Raw genomic sequence first — 12,309 nt, forward strand, 5'->3', positions numbered from 1 at the left:
TCACGAAATTTGGTATGAATTATTTTCTAAAGCAACGCTCCGAAGAAATTGTACAGATCGAACTCGTATAGCATATAGCTCCCACACACAAATTGATCTATCAAAATAAAACAAAAATCTTTTAAACCTTCTGATGTTATAAGAAATGCAACTGTGAAGTGTAGTATTTTTTTATGCTAGAATTATGCCGGACCTAACGGCTAGGAAACTTTCAATAAATTCGAATGTTGATCAAATTTTTTCGAACCAAATTTTCATCATAATTAATACTTTAATATTTCTCAGTGCACGACTTGGCTTCTAGTAGTGCAGATCCCTTAAATTACCAGCTGAATAGATAAAGCTGATTATATTATGCGGATGTAGATAGAACACATACACACACACATAAATATGCCTGCACACGTTCAAGCAGCACAAGCGCATCGATAAGAGTCGAGCGCGAGTACACGAAACACAGTTAAATGATAATAAAAATCGCGTTTTTCTATGTATATTTGTGCGGATGTGTATATGTAAGCAGAAAAACCTGGCCACATGCATACAAAACAAATAAACATTCGGAACAATGCAAGCAATTCAATAGCGAATTTGAAAGCAGCAGAGCCAACAGCGTCGGGAATTGCCGCAGCAACAACAGCAAGAACAACAGTAACGGCAACAATAATAATGGCGCGCGATAGCAATGGCAACATCAAGAGCAATGACTACGCGTGCAACGGCCATGGCAACGGCGCAGATATGCAAGCAGCGAAAAATTTTATGAATTTGCAAAAACGGATTGTGTACAAAAAAGCGTAGAAAATTAGAAAAGCAAAAAAAAAAGCGAAAAAAGCTTGAATTCAAGGGAGGCGCGCAGAGTAAATAAGGCAAGCAGGTATATAAATGTGTAAGCACATAGTAAAATATGCATGTGTGTGTGCGTGCAGGGAGCTTCGGTGGGCAACAGCGCCGCGGGGCTTGCCTGCAGCGAGTGGAAAATAGGTGACTACGAACTTGCAAATAATTGCGCGGACAATACGCGTTGCCACACACACACACACGCGCACATAAATACTTACACGCCAGATGCGCCATTAAGGGCAGCGCGATGTAGGGGACGCCAGCAACGCGCATCGTTGAGTCCACGAGCACAATGCGCAGCCGCCTGCGTCGTCAAGGTGGTAAATACCGCTGCACTTGTACGACAACGTGGGTCCGAGCGATTGCGGGGGAAAAAGTACCGAAGGTATTGTAAATATAACGGGTATACGTTGCGTTGTGGTAAGAGCAGCCGGTGAGTGAGCCGCGTGTAGTAAGTTTTACTTAGGCGCTTGTGTGCAACGGTGCGGATGGAGGGCAGCAAATATGCATACTCATGCCAATATGCATGCCAATGGGCGCCTGTGTGTGAGAGTGTGTGCCTTGCGTGAGTTTGTGTGTGTGTATGTGTGTGTGGTAGTAAGTACGCGGAAAACAACGCGCTGTGGCAGGGTATACTACTGTTGGCACATGCTTAAGCTGTGTATGGATGGTTGTTGTTGTTGTTGTAGTCGTTATTGTCGTTGTATTTGTTTTTGTTGCTTCTAGCTATAACCGTTGGCCATGGCATGTCATTTACGCCATGCTTTACTCTACTTTCGTTGGGAACAACCGTTGTGGCTGCCACACTTGCCGCAGCGCCACGAAAAGCAAAAGGGTTGCTGCGCTTAGCAGGTTTATGGCGATTCAAGTGCAACATTGGTGGGGTGGCATGCAGCTTGAAGTTACCTCCGTGGCATAGTTGTTGTTTTGTAGTTGTGCAACGCGCTTGTTGCCGCGGCGCCCTCGCGAATTGCAACGTTTCGCATTTCACATTTCGCGTGGCAGCAACAACCACGCTCATGTTGCAATGCTGGCAACAGCTAAGTTTACTGTTACAGCCCTCGCGCTGAGTCGTTCCCCGCACAACTTTATTTGCTTTGTTGTATTTCTACATCTTTGTTGTTTTCTGAACCTATTTTTTTCCACCTATTTTTTGTTGTTTTTTTCTGCCAATTTTAGTTGTTGTTTCCTTTTTTTGCATTTTGCAGTTTCAACGCTCTTTTGAAGTTTACACTTTCCCCTCGCTGTTTTTCGTTTTCCGTTGCGCGTCGTTTCCCTACGTTTCAACACGCTTGCCAACACACCGGCGCGCTGGCAGGTTCGCTGTTCCTGCTGCGCGTCGTATTGTGGGAATTGAAGTGCAACGCAATGCCTTACTCGCCACCAATTTCTACCTATTTGCACCTTTTCCCCATTTTTTGCAGCACCATCGCCTTTCTTATGCACATTTGTTGTTTAGCAATTGTTGTTGTTGTTTTCTTCCAACTGTTTTTGCATTTTTTTGCACCCTGTAGCTACACGCTTTGGTGATTTTAGGTGAAGGCAACTCACCTTGCACGTGCAACACATTACTATACCACAGTGCGGGGGTGCTGCACGCACACACACACACATAAAACTCAGTTTGCATTGTTTGCGCTCCTAAATCTACACAAATACATACACAAAAAATTGCATTTCGGTACTTTTCTACTTTATTCGCCGGCGATCGGAGTTTGACTTGCTTGCCGCCGCTCGAATTGGGTGAACATGTCAAAGGCAGAGTTAATTGTTGGTTGATTCATGCGCATAGAATTTTATATACTCTATATTGTATATATGTACAAGAAAAGTATATAAGTGTAGGTATATAAAAGTGAAAAAGTGCAGCTCTTCGATATTTCTATGAATTTTTCGTTTATTCAACATTTGCCAAAAAATGGTTTCGCCGCGTAGCATTGTGGCTGTCAGTGAAGGCGAGTTGAAAACAAAACGAGCAACAAATTATATTTGGGTCTTTTGTGCACATTTTTATGATCTTTTTTTCTTTTACTTTATAGAATGCGCTATTTGCCTTTGAAAGCATACAAAAATAGCAAAGAATGGACCTTTTGATTTTATTTCCATTTATGTGGACCCTCATTGGTATTAATGCTTATAGGTCAATGTATTTTATGCTGTGGATAGCACATATTCTCTGGATAGAATTTTTGAAGATTTTTTTTTTTAGTTTTTTTTTTTTTTTTTGGCAGAAATTTAGATGTGATTTGTGTATTGTAACTTAGAGGTTGTAATAAAAAAAGTAAAGTCAGATAAGCTGTCACATAGATATGTATATGAATGTCATTTCAAATAAATTTTATCGACTTTAAAACCAGCTAGAAATCTCTCTTTGTCATTTATGAAGTTGCTGTATTCCTCCAAATCAGAGAAAACGCGTTTTTTCTGAGATTTTTCTGAATATATCAATGTAGATAGTTTTTGAAAACAAAAATGAAAACATAATGGAATGAAACCCATCAGAAACCAAAGATAAAATAAAAGACATTAAGTGAAAAATGACTTATGGGTGATCTGAGGTCAGGAAAAAGGAGCAGAAGGGACGTAGCTTAATTTTTAAATCTTAGGAATGATTTCTCTCGATATCCGGCAAAGCTACTAGTCGTATAGAAAAAAGTTATAGGAGAATGTTATAGCTAATGAAAGGTCTCTAACTTTTGTATACAGACATTTCTCACATAACCTCAAAACGTATGTGAAAAAATCAAATAAAAAAGTTTTTGTGTTTTTTTTTCATCTTAACTTTTTATAATCTATCTTTCGTTTCCAATGGCTTTCAATCTACAATGAATTTCTTTCTTTCATATAATTTTTAAAGGCTTCTGCGATATTATAGATGAGGTATTTTACTTTAAAATAAACCAAAAATTAGAGGATTGAATTTACTATTAAAGTATCGCCAATTAAATTTCACTAACTTTGGTTTCTCTCGATTCCGTAATCAAACCATCGGGCCTCCGGAAATGACTGTCTGGCGGTAAGGAAGACTTTTTTGCTTATAATTATTTCAAATCCATAATCAAAAAACTTGTATTATTGTTATCAAGGAATACAGATAATGTTCCATGAATAAGTCAAAATGTTGACTTTTGACAAAAGTAATTTTTTTTTTTTTTTGAAAAAATTCGAAACCTGATTGTTATTACAAATCTAACCTCTAAATCTGACACTTGATCAGGAGTACAGACAATGTTCAAAAAGTAAGTAAAAATTTTTACTTTTGGTAAAAGTATCTTAGTTCTTGAATCATCACTTGATTTATGATGAGGAGCACGAGGTGGTTCAGAGATTACATATGTAATAGAATGAGAGGATTTTAGTCCCAGTGTCTTTACATTGGGCTTCCTTAAGGCCAAGGCGCGTCGTCAAGCATTTACTCTACCTACAGATCTAACTAACACACTTATCTAAGCGAATGGCGAAAAATGTTAATCAGATCGGACCGGACCATTTTGAGGAAATTTTTCTCAACGACTCTGAATACAGCGTCGCAAGAACATAGCCTTTAAATTTTTTAAACTCAGAAGTGTATACTCGTATAAACCCTTTCCATTAACCGAAAGTATTATTTGTTATTAAAATATTATCTACAATCACCTAAAATATAAAACAACGTATCACCAAACAAGCGAAATTGAATTTTATATTGCGTACAATTTATTACATCATATTACATATATGTAACATAAAATATTTAGGTTCCATTGCCAAATATAACCAATATATCAGCAACATATACCTAATATATAACCAGCATATAAGAAATATATAACCAACATATAACCATTTTATAACCAAAACTCATATTTTGTTTTAATATGAGTGTTGTTACATACTATTTTTTTCGTTTTCCGTCGCCTGTTAACTTATTAAATGTGATTTTACGTTGTTTTGCATTTCAGGTGACGCCATATATCTAAGTTAAGCCAAAATGATCGATATATACAAGTTTTAATGCCGATTAGAAAGTGATGTCTTATAAAAATTTATGATCATCATATTAAGAGATTCTAAATGAAGTTTTCGCGAAATGGAAATACAAACTTAATTATAGTTTTTGGTGCCTGGGGAAGCAATCGAAACGATTCAAGTACGAAAGGTTTAAATTACTCTACTGAAAAAATCGGAAGAAAGTATTTATGACTGATGGGCTAAGAGGTCTGTGGAGTATTTGAAGGGTCTTGATTACGAGTTTGAGTTCAAAAATTCCATCATATGCAGCTATTTTTGTCATTTGAAATCAAACCACCAGATTCCTACACCCCTTGACCACAGTACAAAAAATCTTACGTTTCGGTATAAGCCAACCAAGGTTAACAAGGAACAGCCTCTAACATCACAGTCATAAAATGATTTTCTTTTTCTAGATCTTTCAGTTCGATTTCATAGTTTTAGTAGCCACATTTAAGATATCAGATTTGAAAGATAATTAATCTCCACCTTTTATTCCAGAATCAATATTTGTTTCAAGTTCTTTCGAGTGAAAGATCGGCGTTATATACAAAAAAGTGCTTTAAAAAGAGGCATCGGTATTTGAGAAAAAGAAATCTTTGTATTAGATTTATACAGACGTACTATAGATAAACATTTGTTGTAGTTGTGATGCGAATTAAACGCGAATCACATTTAGAAATCTCTCAAAAATGTTGGAGTTAAGTCATGACTCCACAAAATGAAATTTCTTCTTCATCAACAGCATTCTCCGTAGATCTTTCGATCCATACAGGCATGCATTTGCATTCATTAAAAGAATAACCGAAATTCCATGTCCTTACTCACTTGCATGAAAACAGGTGCCTAAACAGCAGATATTACAACAAAAACTCAGCTGCTGCGAGCAAAACAACAAACAACAAATCAAGCTTGAGACCGAAGCATTTCCATTAAAATTCGAAGTTGCAAGGCAACACCCACACACTTTGTGATTACGCTGGCAGTATGTGAAAGCCAAAACACACTTGTACACACGTAAGCATAACGGTGGGACATTTGTTTACATTTGGCTCATTCATAAATTCGTGTTCGTCGATGGCGGCAAAAAAGGTATTAGGCGGGTGCAGAGCGCCTGCCACCCAAAAGCTATCGGTTGGGTCATGAAAATGAGGCGCCAACATGAGGCAACAACAGAAGTAGCCGGCACAAAAGCAAAACACAAAATGAAAAACCGAATACCAACAATTGTAGCGTAGTTGTTGTGGAAAGGTGTGCGTGGGTGTATTGGTACGTTTTGACCTAGTAGCAGCTAAATTTTGTTGAGTGCCTGCCACAAAGGGCAATGAGTGTGCGACAGTGGGTGTTTTAATATCGCAATGAGTAGGTATAATGGACTTAATTTGTGGGTGCACGTTTGAAGAGTGCCAATATATGTGTATGTATATATGATTTGAATATGTGTAAATGTCATTTATGGCGTCATGTGGCACACACATACATGTAGCACGCCTCACATGTGTATATGGGCGTGAATACGCAATTATTTACGTGCGTACAGCTTATTGTGCAACACGTTTTTCGGTTTTATATTAGACTGATTTGCACATGCCACATTTCGGTAGAGCGTAGATACAACAAACATAAAAAGCGTGCTTATGCCGTACGTGCCACATTTACGCATACCACATGTGGTGCGGCTGTCGAACCTTATGTATTTCATTAAATTTAAAAAGACTTTACGCGCATTTTAGGCCACACACATGCAAATATATTAATAAGCACACAGAAAAGAAAAAATCTTAACTTCGGTTGCACTGTAGCAAGAATAGCCTTCACAAATGAAAACGTTTGCGATACAAAAATGTATGTTATAGTGATTCGATCTGAACGATTTTTTGGGAGATTATACTATTATCTTGTAAAATTATTCGTGCTGAATTTCGTGAAGATATCTTATCAAATAAAAAAGTTTTCCATACAAGGATTTGATTTTGATCGATCAGTTTGTATGGCAGCTATATGTTATAGTGTTTCGATCTGAACGATTTCTTTAGAAATCGTACCGTTATATTGGAAAATTGTCCGTGCTGAATTTCGTGAAAATATCTTTTAAACTAAAAAAGTTGTCCATACAAGAACCTCATTTTGATCGATCAGTTTGTATGGCAGCTATATCTTATAGTCGTCCGATCTCAATAATTTTTGCAGAGATTAAATTTTTGTTTTGGATAATAATTATTGCCAAATTTCATTGAGATAACTTCTAAATTAAAAAAGTTTTCCATACAAGCACTTAGTTTTTATCGTTCAGTTTGTACGGCAGCTATATGCCATAGTGATCCAATATGAGCCATTCCGACAGATAAGCAGCTTTATGAGGAGAAAAGTATGTGTACAAAATTTCAGATCGATATCTCAAAAACCGAGAGGTTAATTCGCCTATACAAAACAAGGGGGCAGAGAGAAGGACCTGGCTAAATCGTCTCAAACCGTTACGCTGACAACCTATACTTCTCCGACGTTTAATACTGCGTACTATAAACCTTACAGCAAGCTTAATATAACCTCTGCAGGGTATAACAATGCGGCTAATAAAGGCTTTTGTGACAAACGGCTTTTTATTGGCATATATTTTCGCGTGCTTTTGCCTATATTTGAGCCAAGTACACCTACACACTCACACACACGCGCATGCATAAATGCGGTTGAACATTTCGCGCCACAATTAAGGCATTTTAATTTAACACTTCGAGTGCGAACTTCCTTCCAAGCGCTCGCGGCCAAATGTGCGGGTGTTGCACATTGTCACACTTGCCGCACACACACACACGCACACATTTTAACATTAAAGAATGTAAAAGTAAACAAAGGGGAAGGATTCAACAAGCAATCTGCAAGCTTTTGTCTTTGTATGTGTATAGATTTATGTATCCTGCCGATTTACCACGAAGCGACATAAAGGACTGCAAATTGCTGCATGTTGTTGCACACACATTTATGAGACATGCTGCATTGGCACTTGTGCGTGTCTTAACCCTCTTTATGAAGCTAAATTATGTGTATCAGTTCGTGAGCTTGAGCCGGGTGCTTGCTTGCATGCCTTTGTTGGTGGCAAGTCGCTGCTGCATGCGGTACATTGGCTTCAATACGAATTGGGGGCATTAAGCCATGAGGCAAATTAAAGGTATGAAGACGGAAATAAATTTGCTCGATTTACTTCATTAGCCTTAGTTGAACTGTTTGCTCTATTCCAGTTGTTTTTTTTTAGGTTATGTTTTATTGCAACAGATTTATGGCAGTAATTGCAAGAAATATAGCTATTTAAGCGTTGTTGAGTTACAAAATTGGTTAGTTATTGAAAAATTAAAAATATCGTAATTTTCGGTGTGCCTTTATCATACAACATTTTTTTCCCAAAAAAAAATATTTCGAAAATATTCAAAAATTTTTTTTTTTAATTTAAAAAAAAAATATTTCGAAATAAATTCAAAAACAATATTTTGAAAAAATTTCGAAAACAAAATATTTCGAAAAAATTTCAAAAACAAAATATTTCGAAAAAATTTCAAAAAACATTTGGGAAAAATTTTCAAAAAAAAGTACAAAAAAATTTTCGAAGCAATTTCTAAAAAAAAATATTTCGAAAAAATTTCAAAAAAAAATAATATTTCGAAAAAACTTCAACAATTCATTACAAACAGTAGACCTTTAATTTATATCTATGCTTCCAGCAACACTACATCTGCAGCCCTCTACCCCTGCACACATGCTGTTTTTTGTCCTTAAACGTATGACTAACTTTGTTGCAAATTCCTTGCATTGCTGTCAAACATGCAACATATGTAATTGTTGTTTCGTATTGTCGTTTGTTGTTGTTGCATTCCAAGCATTTAGCTTCTAGTGATACATTCGTTTTGCATTTTTGTTGTCATGCCACTCGTAACTGCCACGCGAAAAGTTGGCGAAAGGGTTGGAAATTCTGTACGAGCAGCTGAAGTTGCATGCCACATTGTTAATTTCTATGTACTGCCAAACGTTAAAGTTAAGGTTGCCTTTTTATACACATACTATCTTGGGTTGTCTGGCTTTTAGGCATGTCTTCCGGTATTTATACATTTTTATTATGTTTCTAGGCGATGGAACATGAAAAATGTTTCAAATTGCCGTTATCGTTATAATTATTGAAATGTTTTCGATAAAGCTTGGAATTGTTGCTCATTCATTTGCTATCTAGTCAATGTGCTTTTCGTTTTTAAATTTGATTTCTTAACCAGAATTTATTGGAAGAAAAGGCACTTTAAGCAGGAGTTCTCATATCCGCACGTATTTCCAAAAAACTGTGTGGAACCCTTGTAGCAGTCGATAAAACAAGTGTTCCAAGTGACATTTTGCTTGACAATGTTTTAGATCAGTCGCGAAAACCGAAAAAAATACTTGAAACTTGTCAATATTCAACAGAATTCAGAAGGTTTTTAGCGTCTTTCTGACAAAGAGAAAGTTCTTACTAAATTACAACGAGAGTTTGAGAATGTGTGGTCCCTATAATGCCGGCATATTATGAGTAATTTATAGTACTCTAAAGTCCATCAGAGGGTCAGAATGTTGTGGTTCACAACAGTCATTTAACTGCACAAATCTTCTCATAGAGCTATTCTTGAGTTGATAGCCAGTATTATTCTTTAACTATATTCTAACCCTCTCAGATATTTTTTCAGAATTTGAAGCATACTTTTAAGAAAAATTGAGTTGAAGTTGCAGTATGCTTTATTAAAAATAACCGCCGGTTAGTTGACTTTACTCTTAAATAAGTAACTAAGTTTAATCCAAATAGTAGACATTTGATAATAATTGAGTTCAAATGCAGTACTAAAGTATACTTTAGTAAATAAACCGACGATTAGGCAGCTTTACACTTCTTTTTTTTTTAATAAAATATCATATATTTAAGGGCAAGGGAGTTCAAGTTGAACTTTAAAGTCTACTTTACAAAGTTAACCCCTGGTTAGATGAGTCTCCAGTTAATTAAATAACCATAATCGAACGCAACAGTATACATTTGAAGGCAATTAAGTTCAAGTTGAATATTATAGTATATTTTACAAAATTAACCACCGGTTAGTTAACCTTACACTTAAATATATAACCAGATTTTATCAAAATATGACACATTTAAGGATAAGTAAGTTCAAGTCGAATTATAAAGTATAGTTTAATAAATTGATAAATGAGTAGAAGTTAAATTATAAAGTACAGTTTAATAACTAACTTCCGGTTAGGTAACCGCCGGTTAGAGGACATTACACTTAAATATATAATCAGAGTGAGACATACATTTGAGAGTAATTGCGTTCAAGTGGAGTACAAAAATTTACTCTACAAATTTAACCGCCGGTTAGGTAATTCTTAACTTTAATAAATAACTGGATTTGACTAAAACTGCATAAATTAACCAATTGCTCTCAAAATTGAGTTCATGTTGATTACTTAATTAATTTAACCGCCGGTTAGGTGAGTTTACACTTATTAACCGCCGGTTAGGTGATTTTCTACTTATAGAAATAACCAAGTTTGATTAAAATAACATACAATCAAGGATAAATGGGTTGCAATTGAGTAAAAAATATACATAATTCACTAAACTAACCGCCGGTTAGGTGATTCTCGCCTTAAATATATATTAAAATTTGTCAAAACACATATGTATGTATGTATATTGCATGCAACATACAATTTAATTTTTTCACGAATAAAACTAATACAACACACAAAAAAATTTACACTGTTGAGAACGCTATTATACAACAATTGAGACACTATTGAGAATAATATTGGCGACTTGAGAAACCTTCATGGACTCAAATTTTAACACCTAATTGGTGAACATAAAAAATTCTGCTCAATATTCAATTTCAAAACTTGAAAACACGCTCCCAAAGTACAGTTAGCACAACAGTATATATTCCAAAACTTTTTCTGTCACTTAAACTTGCGATCCCCGCGCAATAAGCGCATAAGTACACCTTGACAAAAAGTGATGCGCCATTTTAAAAATATCAACAGCATCACCTCTCCCTATCCAACGCCCGGTACACCCTCTTAGTGTGCGCCGCTGCCTGTCAGTATGCAAGAGATAGAGTCGCATGCGTTCGAAAATTTTCCAAAGTGGAGAAGTGTATTTTTAGAGCTACCCAACAACAACTGATGGCATAATGTGCCGCACGCACCAAAAGCATAAATTCCATTGGGGATGGCCAAGAAAACTACAAAACTGGGGAGAACTCCACGCGTTCCATCGAAAACAGAAAAAAAGAAAATGGATTTGTGCATGCACTCCATTGCATAGCGCAACATAGTCGCATCTCCATACCAATATATGCGTTGCACATATGAAGGTGTATGTAGTTGTGAATGTGCGTGCGCCACTGCTCATCTCGAAGATGCAAGCGCGCCCGTTATGGCATTGCAACATTGTCTTTCTATGTATTTGACTGCCTGCCAACCCCAATGCGCAGCAACGGTAAGCGGTGTAGATGTGTTCGCGCCACATTTGCTACTAAAAATAGTTGGTGGCAACAAAATGGAGTTTGGCGCTGCTGAAGTGCGGCAGCGTCTGCAAGCGCTTATTGGTAAACGCACTGGTAAAGTTTCAACATTGAAATTGCAGTCATTTATTCCGTATGACAGACAAATTGTGGCAGCGCACCGTTGTAGCGGTACTCATTTGTCGTATTTATGTTGTCTTGTGGCATGTGGCACATATTTATGGAAGCACACACTGTGATGTCTGCAGCCGCACACACAAATGTTTGTTCATGCTGCCGTTGAGGGAGTAGCAACGAAAACTGGCTATATGTTGCAAGTTGCATGAAATGCATGCACTGGGTGTTGCAATCAGCAGCGTCTGAGTCATTTCGCACAGCAATTTGCATTATGTGGATTTTGCACACATACGCGGTAGCTGATTGACGCTACTACATATGTATATTCATAGGTACATATATGAGTCCTTATACTGCAGCAAGTCACATAAATGCTTTTGTGTAAAATGCCGCAGTCTGTTTGCTTACTCTGCAATGTGTGTTTACAAGGCAACGATCCGCCTATGATCAGCCATACACATCTATTATCAAATACACTTGAACTTGATCTTCAAATTGTTGTTGCTTCGCCTTGTTATATACATACTTCTAATTGCATGGGGATCTTCAGTGGTAGCGCTAATGCGTCTGCAGTGTGGCGGTGTTTAGTTTGTTGCATATTTATAGAAAATTCGTTTTTGCCACTCGCACTTTCAATGCCGAGCGTTTTATGTTGTTTTTGTTGTTGCTAACAAAGTTGCTAATTCGTATTTCTTTGAATTATGCTGTATTGCAAAGCTATTAGCTAAAGTGCTAAAAGCAGGAATATAGGATATGTGGCTGTCGACGCAGATTTGAGGGGTTATGTTGACTTGTGTATTTCAACTAATTGATTTTATTTTCATATATCCATGTA

The sequence above is a fragment of the Bactrocera dorsalis genome, chromosome 5 (assembly GCF_023373825.1).
Source record: "Bactrocera dorsalis isolate Fly_Bdor chromosome 5, ASM2337382v1, whole genome shotgun sequence".
In the NCBI taxonomy this organism is placed as follows: domain Eukaryota; kingdom Metazoa; phylum Arthropoda; class Insecta; order Diptera; family Tephritidae; genus Bactrocera; species Bactrocera dorsalis.